The following is a 17,085-nucleotide window of genomic DNA, read 5'->3' on the forward strand; positions in this document are numbered from 1 at the left end:
TTTTAGGTTCTCTCCTCAACCCTGACTTGTCCACCTCTCTGACATCTCATTTTCTTTCACTGCTTTCCCATGTACCTCACTCTGCCTTTATTTAATACTCCAGAAAGGCTAAAGTGGTAAAGGGTGAGCTTATAAATTATAGAAAGAACCAATCTTTCTACTACTAAAATGGTGTTCTACTGATCTAATTTGTCAATATATTGTTTAGTACCTCACAAAATCAGACATGCACAATAGGTAGTAAAAATTGACCAAATTGGAAGACATAAATTCCCTCTGATTGCAGGTCCAAGAAGCAGAAATCCATATGTTAGAGTAGAGACATATTGATGGAGGTGCATTTGCTTAAGGGCTTAAAATCATATTACTGACATTTCAAGAAAATATTAGGTCCCAACTCCTCATGCACATTTTGGACGACAAATCAATGTGATCACAATAGAAAATGAAATCCTTAAATATTCTCGGTGCTTCTCCTTAGAACTGTCTTCATTGTGTGAGTTGTATAAATGTGGAAGAGATATATAACTTTTGAAAGGACAATGTAAACCAAATATTTCATGATTTAATCTGCTATGGCACATGAGGTTTGAATATGAGTATTTACCAAAAAGACCTAGATGCTCATCACAGGAGTTGCTGAGAATACAAACGCATGGAATGTTTGCATGGGATGTTTCTTATTCTTATTGCATTCTATTCAAGATGCAAATACAGGTCTTTCACATAAAGCATATGTTAGCTAGCTTTTTGAGATAGTGAATGCTTTTACCATAAAAAAAAAGATATCAATGTGGTGTTCTAAAATGTTATGATCAGGATAATTACCAACAGCTATAACATGAAAATAACAAAATGTTCTCTTTGGGCTGTGATTACCCACACAAATTGGTGTGGCAGTTTTAAATGACTTTGTGAGCTGTAGATTATTTAAACCACAGGACAACGACAAAAACTATTTCACAAGATACCTAACCTGTATCTTTCTTCAACTCCCCTTTTCTCCCTACTGATCTTGTTGCATTTTTCTTCCTTATCTCATTATTTTACAGTTTCTTTATCAACTTTTTTTTTTACCTACATTGACTTCATTTATTTGTGATTTAAATTTATAAATGATTTAATCTTAAGTCTTGAAATTCTTAAATCTTTCTTGGAATATATTTCAGAAAATTTCATAAAACAATTGCTTATTTCTCCTATAAAACATGTTAATAGTGTCTTTTAACAGTGTTTCTATAGCTTTCATCCCATTCATTACCAATGACTTATCAACTTCAGCATGCATGTAGCATAAGCTCTCTTGTTTCTGCTAAATACTAAAATATATCCTTTGAAATGATATCATTTGGTTTTCCTGAGGCAACAGATTGCTGAAAATGGCTATTAAAAAAAAAGGAGGTAAGAAAAATAGAGGAATACTTCTAAAAAAAGAAAGAAAGAAAAAAGCAAAACAGAAAGAAAAAGAAAAAAGGCAAAAATATCATATAATAAATTATTATTTCAAGTTCTTAATTTATTTTTTTGGTAATTTCCCTGAGTTTCTAAGTTCTTGAAGACTGAGATTATAATATAAGGAAAATCTAGTCTCTAGTAAAGATTAAGTAGGGGCACTGTACATTCATGACTCCTGTATATAATGAAAGCATTTTCTGAGCAAAAGTAAGACTATTGTCAGATATAAATGCATGTGTAGAAACAGGATATATATATACATAATCTCACAGGGTGATTTTTATGCACCCTGACTTTTCGACTACTTGATTAAAAGACTAGACATTTCCCCTTGAGATTTGTTCCTCTGCCTAATGTGCTGTAATTGCAACAGAGTGCTTGATACACCAGCAACGAGCACTATTCTGTAATAAATTTGGGTCACTGCAGAGTTCACCATGTACTCCTTGGCAACAGGAACAAAGTGCTGGCTAGTTCATCTCTTTTAGCCCCAGTGTCCCGGGTTCTTTGCCTAATGATATTAATACAGCTAAATGTATGCAAATCGTCCATGTCCTGGGCCTTTCCCTTCCCACGGTCTACATGATATTTCATCTCCAGAAAACATTTCTTATAATTATAATGTCGGCCAGAAGCGTGGATGTGTAAGTTGCTGAGGAAAAGGCCCTTCTCTTCAGCCCATTCTTTTTATTGCCCTCTTTCTTCCAATCAGTATTTTAAAATTTTTTTTCACACAGTTCTTTCATCTATTTCTCTGGTGGAAAATCAACTAGAACTCAGCATTGGGTTTTCTAACATGCTGATTGTGATAACTAAGCGTTCAAATGAGCTTAGTGAGTGCTTTTCTTTATAGAGAAATGTTTTTTGCTTGCTTCATTACCCTTCCATTTCAGAGTTTCTTATTTACGGATTCCTATTCACAGGAATTAATTTCTGCCACATTTACACACGTTTTACAGGACTACTGGCAAGATTTAACCCTCTGTGTAAAGTCTGCACAACTTCCCAGTCATGCCTTTTCGGATTCCTCTATGACCACCCACATGGCTTGTGAACACTTGCTCTCTCTGTCTCCTACCTGTTCCCCAGCTCTTACTCCCCAGCTCTAAAAAATCCAACATCAGTTCATTTTCACATTTAGTTCAATAAAACTTTTTCAAATCACTGTTTTAACAAAATTTGGGGAAGGGAATCAGATAAAAGGAACTAAGCCATAGAGCAAAGAGATGAGAACTAGAAAAATTAGAGAGATTGGTTTCCTTTAAACTTCAGCACACACACATTTAAACCAGCAAAGTTTATGCAGTTGGCTTCAGACCGACGGCTGAGACATGCATTTTGCTTTTGAAGATCTTTGCCTTGAAATGCTTTTGAAGCCTTTAATAAGTGAGTTAGGACTGTGTAAATCTTGTTAAAGCAGGGAACAGGAAGTGCACAGCTGAAAAGGCAGCCCGTTAATGCTCGGAGGGAAACGTGTCCCCATTCTGCTCTTACTTTAGTATCAGGGTGAAGCTGGAGTGCTCAATTTACCTTGCTTCATACTGATGGAGGTTCTGCAACTTCCAAGGAAAGAAAAGATTCTACCATAAACAGACACCCCTGCTGCTTATTATTTATTACTTGTGTTTGCAAGGGCTTTCTTTTCTTTTTCTTTTCTTTTCTTTTTTTACAGAGTTTTACGAGTTTTCTTAATCCTGTGTAAATGAAGAGAATGACTTTGTCCAGTTTGTGACCAGTTACAGAGAAAATTCTCATGACTGTGACATGTCATGTGACAATAGATGCCACAAAATACAAGGAGGGCCTCAAAACAAAAAAAGGGCAACCCCAGTGCTTTGCTATCGAGAGGACAACATCCCAGAGATGAAGATGCCCTGAGAAATCAAGGGCCAGATACCTGGAACTATGAAAATCTTTCATGGTCCCAAAGACAAAGTTGCTAAAATCTTACGTGCAACTATATTTTCTCAAAGACAAAAAAAAAAAAAAAAAAAAAAAAAAAAAAAAGAAAGAAAGAAAGAAAGGAAAGAAATCACTTAGAATTTCATTCTCATTTGAATCAAATATTATGAAAGGAGCACAAACCAGTAACATTTTTCTATAAGCATCTAACTACCACATTTGATAACCACCCATCAATTTGTAGACAATAAACTTCTTATAGATGACCTTGAATAGGTCATTTAACTCCTCTGGACCACACTTTTTTCTTGGCATTGTAGAAAAATATCTATCTTGCATGGTTGCTGAGAGAATAGCATGAGCTAACATAACCAAACCCTTGGCAGAGGAGATCCATTCAGCAAATTTTAAGTCCCTAGTCTGAAATGCAAAAGAAAAAAAAATAGGTCTTGTTATACAGAGAAAATACATTTTAATAATCTTGGTAATGGACACGAAGTTTTATTAAAACATAGCCCACATTCAATCTCTTATAAACTCTTAAGAGTATTTACTGCAGAGCATTTTATTGTGCTTTCTCCCCACACCCCCAATCTCAACCCCTAAAGGATGCTGGAGTAATTTATTTCCTTGCAGGAGCACTGTGGATGTCTTTGTAAGTCTGATAGCATTATCTGACAAATAATCAATGTTTGGCTATAACCCGAGGGCCTCCAGAGCTAGAGGACATTACTCAGCACCGTATCATGGAGACAGAGGCAAATTCAGCGTAAGTTGTCTTCTACATAGAAATTATCATCTGATTTTCGCCCAGTACTCTTCATCATAACACTTCCTTTAGGATTAGATTTGAAGCTCAGAATTATTTTGATTATTCATCATGTCATCCTTTGTATCTGGACAGCTATTCTTTCACAAACTTATTACAGCACAAGCCCAGCTGAATGTTTACTGACGTGTATCGGGAAAGTGACAGAAAAGCTCCATGTCTTTATGCTCTTCATTTTGCTGAGAGGTTAAAGTGACCTTTTAACAGACCCACAATAAAACTGGAATCTGAAAAGAGTGTAGAACCCAAGTATAAAACACTCTCCAACCCAGCTGACATAAATACTAATAGGATGGGATAATTTGAGTGGACACAGGAAAAATAAATCAAATTCACTCACACCTAAATATATAAAACTAATGTAGAGACACGGACCATGACTAAAAGTGTGATTTATTTCTGGCAAAGACCAATAAAACTAGAATACTTAATAGCAAATTCTAAACCACCTTTAGAAACGCACACGTCTAGAAATTCTTTTTTGATAACTAAAATATGTTTCTTTTCCATTAAGTGTGAAAAGGAACTCATCGACCAACAAAAATTCACTAGCATATCCTTTGAAACTGTGAGAAGAGTAAGCATATTGTTTATACATACTATAAGGTCTTGTTTTATAAATGCATGATCCTTTCTTGTCTTAGCTATCTGACTTTACACAATATCCTACAAAGAGAGATCTGGAGGTAAGCAGAAAATTGTTTAAGCTTGAAAATAGGCATAAAGAAGCATTGTGTGATGAGTTTTTTTTTTTTTTTAACATTGTAAACATAAAGCAGATAATTGTGAAAATCTAGGGTGTTTGGTGACTGCAGCCAGTTTTGTGATTTTGAGGGATCTGCAAACTCAAAGCCATTGTTGAAGTGAGAATTGAAAAATACAAAGGGACATCCCTACTGAGATACAATAGGGAACAGCAGAAAAGTGGGGAAAGAAAAGTTCAGGGCCATACTGGGGTCACTGGAGTTTCCTGAGAGATTGTAATTATTAAGAATAACCACACCAGAAATGATGTTTGCACTTACAAGGGTATCCTGGACAACAGGGTTAAGAATTTGAGACCTGGACCTAGCAGACAGAGGATTGTAAAGTGAGCTACTCTAGGAATATTAACTTGATAAATTAGGTTCTAAATTCCTACTCTCATCTCTTTGAGCCAGACAAGAGAGACTAAAGGCCAAAGCTCCCTGGATGCAGGCTCTGGTGAATAGAATTTTTCACCAAGTAGCCAGCAGTCCCAATTCAAAACAAAGACTCTTCTGGCAGTAGTAGTCTTTTAGCAAATAACATTGGTATTTTAAGTGCTGTTTATAATGTTTTATATCATTAAACTTTTTTATCTTTGAATCTAAGAGAATGACGAAAAATATGGCACTAACAATCCCAGGCTGAATAGTAAATGCTAGATAATATGAGTTCTCTCAAATTTCTTCAATTCAAATATTTCAACATGGAGTATCCAGAAGAAACAAAAAAAAAAAAAAAGGAAAACTTAAGTTTTTATTTAAATTTTGAAAAGATGAATGTGAAATTTATAAATAAAGTTGTAAAATCTTTCTTTGGAAGCAAATCAAAACTGGTGATTATTTTGCAAAGATGTCATTGTAGATGACTTATCTCAAGACACCTGTTTATGATTCATCCAAGCAATGAGAATATATCAAGCATCTACTAAAAACATCTACTGAGCACCTACCATTATACCTGAAGCAAAACTTCTTTACATGGCCCTTGTAAGAGGAAGGTCAATTGCAAATCAATGACCACAATTCAGAGTTTCTTCCACCTGGCTTTTAATTTAAGGATTATATTTAAACTCATTTCCAGTCTTCTGGTCCACAGTCTCTCGGTATATATTCCATGGTTTCCCTATAGCAGTTATGCAGGTCTATCATTGTGTACTTCAATTCACCTCTCTGAAAATGGGCCTGTCTAGGTGCTCAATCGGCCATCCCAAATATAACTTTAATTTTAGTAAAAATCCGCCCCATAGTCCTATATGTAATATAGTATCAGAAAAAGAGGAAGAAGATTATATGTTAATATATTATTATCTCCCCTCAGAATGATCATTTTGGGATATCTATTGATTGTTCATGTTCTTCTCCCAAATGCAGAGCAAAGTGAGATCGGTGCGACCATAAAAGCAATTCCTGCATCAGTTCATCCATTGGGAGACTGGACAGGTGATCAACCCAAACAGCATTACCTGGGTAATATTGTAAAACTACAAATGCCCAGATACACTCTCTGGAGATACAAACTTAATAAGGTAAAAAAAAAAAAAATGCAAACTACAAAGAGAGAGAAGTAAATAAGAGGGAGATCAGTTTATAGTTAAACTTATGGTTACGGAGATAGCCTACAAAATGGGAGAAAATCTTTGCCACCTTCATCTCAGATAGAGTATTAATCTCCAGGATACACAAAGAAATTCAACAATGCATAACACCAAAAACCAAATAAAAAATCCACAAACATAGCATTTAGTGATATTGAAATACGAGGGTAAGGATTGGGGGTTAGGATTGTATATCTGTTTGTTTGTTTGTTTTTCTCCTCTAATGATATTGAAGTACACTCAGGACTGAGGAAATCAAAATAAAAGAATTCTTAAGTTCTATTCACAATTATCATTTATAGTTCCATGCCTCATGGGCACAGATGTCAGAGCTACCCTGATGGCGAGTTTTGAAAGACACAGAGATGAAGGAAAGTGAAGCACACAAGACATGAAGTTTCATCCCAAAGGAGCAGACCCCATGGTTTTCCTGGGTTTCTAGAAGACTGAAGAAAGACACCAGTTGCCTTGGATAGTTAAAACCACAGCAAAATAAATGGGTCTAGAGGGTACAGAGATAGAAGAGTATCTGCAGATGAATGCTGATCACTAACTCATTTTGTTTAGGGCCTCTGTTGCCCAGCTAACACTGAAATGATAGCAGAGTGAGGCTAAGAAGTAGGAGATGGATGATATGATTGCCACAAGCTGAATCATCTTTGAGGATATATGTTCCTGATTTTAAACTTTTAGAACATGTTCGGTTTTTGTTTGTCTGTTTGTTTATTGGGTGTTAAGTCCAGTGGTGCTCTACCACTGGGCTACTGAGTTATATCTCCAACTCTGCCTCCCACTTTTTTGGTACCAAAGGTTGAATCCAGGGGTGCTCAGCCACTGATCCACATTCATATATATATATATAAATGTGTTGTTTTTTGAGACAGGGTTTTGCTAAATTGTTTAGGGCCTTGCTAAGTTGCTGAGATTGGCTTGGAACTCATGATCCTTATACCTCATCCTCCCAAAACAGTGGGATTACAGGATGCCTGGTTCCAGCCCTTTTTATTTATTTTTTTTTATTTTGAGACAGGATCTTGCTAAGTTCCTTAGGCTGCTTTCAAACTTACAATCCTCCCGCCTCAGACTCTCAAGAACCTGGGATTACAAATATGCACCACCACACCCAGCCACATTCAGTTTCTTTTAGAAAAAACTGAGCTTCTATATAATGACTATGCTCTTTAGTTGTTAGTTTGCAGAAAGAATCACTTTTATTCTGTATCATATAACACAGGTTCTGAGAGATAGTGGTCCTGTCTTTTGTTGAGAAAGTTGACATCCAGGAGCATTTGATTTCAATCAGCACACGTCAACTCCCTGGCAATGCTGGCAATGGGATGCCGACTTCCAGTCCATCTGCTGTGATCTAGGGCCAGCTTCCCCATTAGACATGGCAAGCATAGTGCAATAGTTTTAGGGCTGATGAAAATATTATAATTTGTTTTAAAATCAGAAAAAAAAGAAACTTTAGGTCAAAGGAAATGTTAATCTATTCATTTTTATGTCAATGCTGTTGTCCAATGTAATTTTAACAGATTTTACTGGAGAAGGGGTCCATGTAGGCAAAAGTGCCTGAGACCCAAGAAAGTCACAAAGAACTAGTTGCCTTTGATCAGGCCACATACATGATTTTCATGGCTCGGATGCAAAATGAACAATGCAGGGTGCCTAGTTCAAAATATAAATTTCAGTATGGTAACTTAAGAGCATGAAGTCAAGCTTGGGACACTCTGAGCTTAGATAGCTGGCTGAAGGCACTATCATATTGTCAGAAACTAATATTTCAGGAGCAATGACCAAGGCCTTCACCTCTACCTTTATCCTGCCTTTCTACATTCCCAATCCCTTTTCCCCTCCCTGTAACTCCTTCTAAAGAGCTAGCCATCCAGAGGGAAGGAGTGCTAAAGAATATGGCTGTTCTGAGTATTGAATTGAGAAATTTCATTCTGCTCATAACTATCATTACTCGGATGATACTTTAAGTTCCACCCTATCATTGGGGAGAGGATATTTTTTTTCTTGTTCATCCACAAACATAGCATTTAGTGACCTTGAAATACTAGTGTTAAAGACATCATGCCTTATCTGAGCCCATGTCACTGTCACCAGGTAAGGCCCCCACTACAATTGCTTTGAAACATACTATGGTTGGTAAAGGAACCTCTGCTGTTAAACCCACCTCAACACAAAGTCGGTGTTATTTATTTATGATGTTACATGAATCATCTGCACTTTCCCTGATAAGCCCTGGGCTGTGTGTCTTTCATTTCAGCTGACATTTTGCTGCCATTTGCCAGGCTAAGTAACTACTGTGCAATCACTCTGAGCTGATGCATGGTCATTGTTTTGCACAAAATGGATTTTTAAGTCAGTTGAAAGGCTTTCTGAAGAATATAATTTGACAAAGTAAATTTTTGCCCATATAACAGAAATCAGCCAGGGCTGCACCAAATGTATTTTTTAAGATAGCTAAAAGGATTTCTGCAGAGAGTTTGACAAAGTATTTTACTTTTGTGCACAAAGCAAAAATTGATTAGTTTTGAACAAAAAGGATTTCTCAGGGTGCTGAAAGGCTTTTCTCTGGAATTAAATATATTCTTCAGCTTGCAGGATAAGGTATTTGAAAGTAGTGTCTTTGAGAAGACAAATAGTTGTCAGTGACATTTTTTTTTTCCAGGAACAACTTAAAAGAATCTACTTAAATGACATTTTCAACCACCTAAACCTGGTTTGGTCCAGATGTCTTATTGCTCACAGAAAGATGACCCATTTTCCAGCGTATGAGGCTTATTGCATGATTCATTCGCTTGTTTGATCCTGTTTCTAAATTGATAGAATCACTGAGTAGACATTTCACTGAATGCTTTCCCCCCTTCAGTTTAACTATAGGAGACAAGAAATCTGAACAAATTGAAGGGCACGGAGTTTTAACTTAAATTGTTTCGCTTCGGGGAAATTTTGCTGACAATTTTCCAATATCTACAGTCCTTCTATTTGAGGAGAGGAGGTGATTTGGAAACATGCAACTTATATAAAAACTGATTCTGTTTTTTCCAAAAGCATCAGTCTGCTGCTAGGGAAAGTTTTAAGGCTGGAGGATAAATGTGATGACCTATTTATTCAACGTGCTCTCTAAGAGTTCTGGATATTGTGTGTGAGTTTGGTGTATGAGAGGAAGCTAGGAGTAAGCAGGTAGGTACTGTGGCTCCAAAGACACATGTACCTTTCTGAAATACAAAGTTTTCCTTTTGGAGTAGACATAAAAATAATAAGTTACAATCATTTTTGGTATAGATCTTGAATCTTTTTTTTCATGCTTTTGTAGTTCACTGCTACACATTTTGGATTTCTTTTGTCAGCTCAGTTTGGACTCTCTGCAGGGCCAAATCATCCCTGTCTCCTCATTCTTTGGTTATGCCATTAAATTCAATATAAAGTCCAAATCTAAATGTTCTTCATTAAGAATAGATTACTGATGCTTTAGAAATTGCATGTCCCTGATGCATTCTATTACCTAGTTTACATCTAGAAATTAAGGGTAGTTTATTTTTAAGAGTTTCATTACTTAACAAGACTATATTTATGTTCGAAAGAAGCCCTTGATTTGTTTACATTAATTAACAGTGGAGACTGAATATATAATCTTATTTTTGTCTTATTTACTAGATATAAATCAAGGTAATTTAAGGTAAATAGGATTGTGGCATCCACAAGACATTCCTTATCATGTTGTTTTTAAAGCAAAGATGTTTAAATAAAGGATATGAGACCCAATGGGCTAGCTTCTTTTATTTTGTCATTCAAACACATAAGGGATACCCACCCCCACACACTCACCTATATACCATTATTACAGCACGGCCTCCCCTAAAGTTTGACAAGGAACAGCTAGCACAATTTCCTTACTGACCATATCCTCTGGCTTGCCATCAAAACAGGACAAAGCAAAAGGTGGTGTAAACCTATAAGACTTTGCCTGCCAACTATTCTTACAAAGAGACTAATAAAACATCTGTCATTTCACCTAGTGCCTTGACTAATTCCACACAAGGTCTTCATCACATTGTAGCATAAGCAAGTTTAAAAGAAGCAGCATTTATAGTCCATGGCTAATCTAAGTAAGCCATTCACTGCAGCCAGTCAAATCCAGGGGGAACAATAGTGGATGAGTCAGGCTGGAGGTAATGCTTAGCCTCTTGGGGTCCTGGGTGCCCTGTGCCTTGAAGACAACAGAACCACAAGGACATATTGCTGGCAAAACCAGTGTCCGATCCTCCTGAGGGAACTGGGAGTCTTGTAAAAAGCGATACCACATGATCAGTTTCAAATGAATATTTGATGTTATACTAATTGTGAGGGTGAATCAATAAGATCAACCCTTCAGATAGAAAAAGCAGGAAAATATGCATATATCTTTAAATGCTTTGGAGGCAGAGCAATTTAACAGCAAGATGAGCTCATAAGAGCTCAGAAGAAGCCAAACACTGACAGAAACAGAGGAAAATGTAACTGTCCATGAGGGACTCTTTCATGATGACAAATCATGGCATTTTCCTCAGCAAATGAGAGAATATAAAGCATCTGAGTTGCTGAAAAATAAATAGTCATGGAAATGCCAGATCCTAACCATCACTCACTCAGAAGCTGCAACTAATGTGAAGAAAATTACAATGGAGAAAACAGGACTTTTTTCACTCAGATTCATGACTGTAAACTCAAATCACTGGTTTAAAATCTGTGGCCACTTTAGAGGAACTAGAAAGTGAGTTAGTTTCTTTATAAGTCACATGGGGTTTTTTGGTTTATTTGTTTTGTTGGTGATGATACATTTCAATATAAGGAATCATCACTACTTTCCAAAGAGGTGACACTAACTCATGTCTGTTCAGAGACAAAGGACAAAGGGCAGGAAACCCCTATTCCTAGCAGTGAATTTTTTGCCATGTCATCAAAATGTGGAGTAGAATCAGATTTGGCTCAATTTGGGGGAGAGGGTGAGAAACTACATTTCCTGCACCTGAGCATGTTATTTGCCAATTACTATCCATTGCATTACATCATTATCATCATTGTGCACCTGGAAATTACTGGGTCCCATGATGAAACAATTGAGACTCTGAGAAGGCAAGTAACTAGTCAGAGGTAGGTCTCAAACCTAGTTCTGTCTGAAGCCAAAGCCTCTACTCCCAATTTCAACACCATAATATGGAAATCCTACTGTTAACACACATTAATTAAGTACCCTTAGACAAGTTATTTATTCTTCCATATATATGTATATGGAAGGAATATTCTTCTGATGATTAAATGAGAAAATGCATATAAAACACTTAGTATGGTACCTGGCACATGGAAGTGGTAGCATGGCTGCCTGGTTCTATCTGCCCGGCTTTCACTTGAAGCCAAGTGTACACCACCTGGCCCCACAAGCTCTGAAGTTGAAAAGACCAAGTTGCATAGAGTCATAGACATGCAGACTTGTAGTAGTGAATCAGATTGGATCCCACAACCGGGGCCCAGGGGATGGAAAGCTGACTGAGAAAATAAAGATCTCCAAATGGGAAGTGTGCACAAAGATGACATATATCTGTCAGGGAGGCCATGACAGTTCAAGAGACACTAAAATCTTTTTAAAATTCTTGCAACACCAAGAAAACTTGAATAGAGCAGCTATTAGTCAATTTCTCCAGTTCAGAGTCAGACTACTTCAGCTGAAAAGTAATATTCAGAACCTATTTTTCAAATTTCCTGGATAAGATATTGAGGTTCAATTGATAAGAATCTGATCGCCCATTTAGCTTCATTTTCTGACTCTTTTCCAAATGTTCATCCTTTAAAGCCCCAATTTTGCTAAACAGAAAATGTTTCAAAAGAACTTCCAAGCTAGTTTTGAAAAACAAATTTTTTTGAAATTTGAATCCTAAATAAAATAGAAGAAAATTATTGGCAGCTTAACACTGATTTGTATTGGAAATTACCAAAAAAAAAAAAAAAAAAAAAAAAAAAAAAAAAAAGCCATTTACTTTATTTTCCTTCCATATTATACTTTCTAAAATCTGGAAATGGCTCAGAAAATCCAGATTTTTGTTTCCCCTTGAAACACTTGAATATCTAATAATATGCCCACACTAGACTCATCATTTCAAATTCAACAACTGATTGCAGCTGCCTCTATCAGTGTACCTACTCTCCAATTTACCATAGTTCCCACCTTTTTCTTATTTTTAGCATCAGCTCAATCATTCATTTATTCTACCTACATTTGAATTTGTGATTCCTGATATAGCAACCAAGAATATTATAAAAGCTGCTATGCTTGCCAAACATTGGAATTTGGCTCATCTGTCCACCTCTAACTGCCTAATGAATTGGACTGTCATAAACTAGAGTTGACATGGTCTTCTGTGGAGGTGATTTAGCACAATCTGCTTAAAATCTTACGCTAGATTGACAGCCAAGGAAATAAGGAGCAGTATCTACATAGCAAAAGCAAGAAAGATTAGGGAAGTATTGATGAAGGAATTGGCTTTCCCTAACATCCAACACATGTTTGCCTAAAACCAAGGTGATTGATCATTAGCTAAGACATTTCACTATTGACATTAGAAGATAAATCTTGGACTGAGGTTTCATGCACTTTCTTTCATAAAACTGGACTCTGATACATAAGATGTGCGTTTTCTTCCCATTTCATTTATTTGCTAAGTACCCTTATATAATAAACATCAGGGAAAGAGCTAAAGATAGAAAAAAAAAAGGATTCTCTTTCCTTATGGAACTATTGAACTAGTGAAGAAAACTGACAGAAAAACATTTAATGTAAATTGGGGCTGACAATATAACATGAATGATTTGGAGAAAAGATAGATGTAGTAAGGAAGATTGGATACTTGTTGTGGTTTGGATTTAAAATGTCCACCCCCTTCAAATGCTCATGTATTGAAAGTTGGGTCCCCAGCTGGTGGTATTATTGGGTGGTAGCAGAAACTTTAGGTGGTGGACCTAGTTGGATTAAGTAGGTTATTGGGAATATGCCATTGGGGGTACACTGGGACCCTGGTCCCTTTCTTTCTCTGTCTACTTCTCAGCCACCATGAGGTAAACACCTCTTCTCCACCACATGCTTCCTCCATGATGTTCTAGTTTACCAAAGGTCCTAAGTGATGGGGTCAAGTGACCACAGAGTGAAATCTCTGAAACCACAAATCAAAATAAATATCTTCTCCTTTTAAGTTCTTTATGTAAGATGTTTTGTCATAGTGAAAAGCTGACACAGAATTTGAGACTGGATTCCAGCAAGGAAAGATGAAATTAAGTTAAAAATCTTTGAATGAGATCATTCTGTACTATTTGATTGGATCCTAAATACAGTGATATGTCCTTTTAAGAGAAGGAGGAAGAAAAGACACACACTGGAGAGGGCCATGTGAAGACAAAGGCAAAGACTGGAGTAATGCACCATGAGGAACACCAACAGTCACGAAGCTAGAAGAGACAAGGAAGTGTCCTCTTCTAGAACCCTTGGCAGGAATAGAGTTCTATTGACATTTTGATTTCTGAACTTGTTTTCCAGATATGCAACAGAATGAAACAGTCTGTTGTAAGCCACCCAGTTTGTGGTCATTTGTTATGGCAGACTAGGAAACTTTTATGATATAACACTCAATATGCATTCATTTGGTCACTGGATGAATCAGTAATTGAGAGTTCAGAGTACTCCTTAGCTCAGGAATTGCAAGCTTAGAGAATAAATCATCAGCTCCTTAAAAACAAGCATAGTAAAATCTAATGTCATAATCATATAAACATGGGCCATCTTTCCAATAATTAAAGATGGAGGTATATCCTAACTTCCATCCAGATTGGACAGAGGAATGGAAAACTGAGCAATAATAAAGGGGAAATCCCCAGATTGGCTCTTTCAGTTCTTTAAGTCACTGTGTAATAGCTGTTGTCCCAGTTCTGGTAACAAGTTTGCTGCCATCTCTCACCCCTATGGAAGGCCAGGGAAACTTCTCTCATATTGCTAGATTGCTTCTAAGAAAGGTCACACCTGCAGACACTACAATTGCAGATTTTGAAACACCCTTGTGTTCTGGGATGGACCCCCATTCTCCCACCCCAACTCTGATAATTTGAGTTTACTAATACAATTATCATTTGGCTTTCCAACACATTTTTTACAGACATGTCTTTTGAAACAACATGGAACTGCTTATATATTACTAAATGGAAGAGCAAGCAGTAGATCAAAAATACTGTGTGCAGTTTAGTACTGCTTTAAAAAAAAGATTCAATAGAGATTCAGTAGGCAGTGATGATGACAAGAGGATAAAGAAATTGAAAGATTAAAGTTAGTATTTCTAAGTAGTGAGATCACTGGTTATTTGGTTTTGAACTGGTCCACTCATATTTTCAACATATTATATTTTATCTACTAGATAAAAAACAACAAATATTTTCAAATAAATAAAATACAGTGAAAACGCAAAATAAGGAGACACATCTTGAGTATTCAATTGAGCCTTGGTTTAAGAGGTTAACATTTGCATACAGGTTGCTCAGAGTCTGAATGCACAGGTTTATACAGCATCAAGCCCACGAGAGCCTAGAGGGGGAATGCAGGGCAATGGTGATCAGGTTTGGAATCTGACAGACCTGAGTTGGAATCCTAGGTCTTTAATAGCCATGTGTCCTTGGGCAAATTTCTTAACCATTCTAAGTCTCAGTTTCTTTCCCTGTAAAATGGGCAAAATAATGGTTCTCCCTTCAAAGTGTTATTAAGTAAGATGGTGTATAAAAATCTAACTGACATAATATCTAGTATACAACAAACTTCAAATATAATTCAGTAACCCATCAATTATCAACATGTTGCTTATCAATAATTGTCAGAAAAATAATTTTGAGTTGCTATTCCCTCATAGATTATTCAGTTCATATTAATTTAGGCAGAAGATAACTTAGAAAGTAAATAATCTGAAGTTAGACTATTATTTCAGGATAAATTGTGCTTCGGCTAACTTGCATCCTTTCCCTCCCTGGTTCATGAAAGTAGGTGTTTCCAAACACCATGTAATTATATAATATTACAATCAAATAATAGGTTTTCTTGATTATGAGAAGACTATGGTTAGGCTTTTTATAATAATGGGAAAGTATTCATTTTTTACGTGCTATCTGTGGAATGGCTCAGTAGAGAAGAAATTTTAATCTAATTCATTAACTAATTTTACAGAGGAAGAAACAAGGTTTGCTATGGCAAGCTGATGTCCCCAAGGCCATGAAGCTATATGGTAGGAAAAAAGCCAGACTGTCCCATTTCCTCAAACAGGTAGAATCTTCTCATCTGGGCCGTCTCTGTGGGTCTCTGGTGTAGACATGAACAGTACATGCATTTTGCTGCCACATGTGAATAAGCAGGAGAGCTTACAGAGCAGATTCCTGGGGCAATCCATGTTCAGATAAGGAAGGAAGTTACATGAAGTCAACCAGGACTTGAGATTAATTGATAAGCAAGTGAATGGTGAATCCATGAGGGGTTTAAGTGAGTTTTGGATGTTTGGTTTAATATTACTTGAGAGGATCAAATGAGATTAAATTACTAAAAACTTCCTGACACCACTGTTTATTTTCAAAGAGTTGATGTTATATAATTTTCTTAATCACTGACGACGTCTCTTTTTTTCTTACACCAAACTTGGACATGTTTGCCTATGGGATTTTGAAGATATGTGAAATACTAATTAACCTGCAACAATGCAGGGGCTGACAATGTATTTATCCTTCCCCTTTTTATGGAAATTAATCTCCATATAATAAAACACCAAATTTAATTTTAAAAAAAATGAAAGAATAGGACTTCATCTTAGGAATAACGCCTTTTAAACTCTGAATGTAAGTTTGAAAATGTTGAGATGAACTTTTTCTATTGGTGACCTGAGACCAGAGATAAGAGGGACTCACTCAGAGTACAGGAATATCAATGAGAAATGGAAATGAGCATCTTGTTCCTGGGTAACCTTTAAAGAAATGTAAAGACATATGGACTCACTCATGTCTTAAGCAACAGGTAATAAGAAAATTCATGGATGCACTGGACACAGGTTCCTGGAGCTTAAGAGGACATTCAAAGACATAGAGATGAGTGTCTGTTTCTCACTGGAAAATTGATCAAAGAAAGCAGATTTACCAGAGCAGTATAAATCAGAGCTTGAGTAGAGACTGCACCACCCTGTGCCTAAGAAGAAATTGATGGGAGATTCCTCCACCCCAGGGTTTTAAAACTCAAGAGAATGCCATAAATGAGCTCAGAGAGTCTAGAAAGGCTCCCAAAGATAGTAGGTGAAGTAAGCTTCTATAATGCTGCCCAGGTGGTTTTCAGGTAAAAGAAAAGAAGGTCCTTCTTGGTGAAGGGTGTCTCAGTCAGTTTTGAGCTGCTATAACAGCATATCACAGACTGAGTAATTTAGAATGAACAGAAATTTATTCAGCATGGTTCTGGAGGCTGGGAAGTCTAAAATCCAGGAGCTTCATCTGGTGAGGGCTTTCTTGCACT

This window comes from Callospermophilus lateralis, chromosome 5 (assembly GCF_048772815.1).
Source record: "Callospermophilus lateralis isolate mCalLat2 chromosome 5, mCalLat2.hap1, whole genome shotgun sequence".
Classification (NCBI taxonomy): Eukaryota; Metazoa; Chordata; class Mammalia; order Rodentia; family Sciuridae; genus Callospermophilus; species Callospermophilus lateralis.